Here is a 767-nt window from a genome sequence, read left to right as displayed (position 1 = left end):
ATCATGCTTGTTGTACAGTCTGCAGAACTGTGAGTCAATAAACCTATTTCCTTACAAATTACCCAGTCTCAGGTATTTCTTTATAGTAATGCAATACATTAATACAAGATGGTTGAGATCGTGAATGAAATTTTGTTGACTTCCTCTCCTCTTTTTTAGTAGTTTAAAGTTTTATACTTTAAATAATTATTCTTTATGCAATGAGACAAAGGATATATTAACGAAATAGCAAAAATCTTAAAAATAGTAGTGATCTTCCTTTAAATTTCCTAGGGAAGATGGTGTGGCCTTTTTATTTTCACACCACATAGGTAACATGCCACAGTCATAACAATTTTTGAGGGAAACACATCTTACACATGAGCCTAAAAACCCAGTCACACTTGTGAGATACAAAAGAATCAATGTGTTCTTTTGAGAAATATAAGTAAGTTTGAGAAATACAAGTAAGTTTGAGAAAAAATAAGTAAGTACTAAAGCCATGCTAATGAATAAAGAGACTCAACATGGTGAAAATGTCTACAAATTTAATGAAAATTCAATCAAATTTCAAACAAGTTTGTGTGTATGTGTATGTGTGTGTGAATGTGTACATGTAGAAATTAACAAGATGTCTCTATAATTTATATCAGAAATATAAAAATCTAAGAATAACTAAGATAATATTACAAAGGAAAAACAAACCTTACTGGCTTATACACTACTAGATATTAAGAAATGTTGTAATTAAGCAGTTTCAGTGTGGTACTTGTGCAAGAATAGACACA

General features: G+C 29.9%; 1 non-coding gene across 1 annotated transcript; it reads right to left on the bottom strand.

The window, feature by feature from the left end:
• Positions 1-301: 301 nt before the first annotated feature.
• LOC111551338 lies at positions 302-402 on the bottom strand. Its single transcript, XR_002734324.1, has one exon. It is a non-coding gene; the product is annotated as a small nucleolar RNA U13 (small nucleolar RNA).
• Positions 403-767: the final 365 nt, after the last annotated feature.

Source organism: Piliocolobus tephrosceles, chromosome 9, assembly GCF_002776525.5.
Source record: "Piliocolobus tephrosceles isolate RC106 chromosome 9, ASM277652v3, whole genome shotgun sequence".
In the NCBI taxonomy this organism is placed as follows: domain Eukaryota; kingdom Metazoa; phylum Chordata; class Mammalia; order Primates; family Cercopithecidae; genus Piliocolobus; species Piliocolobus tephrosceles.
This window is presented reverse-complemented; position numbering and strand designations above follow the sequence as displayed.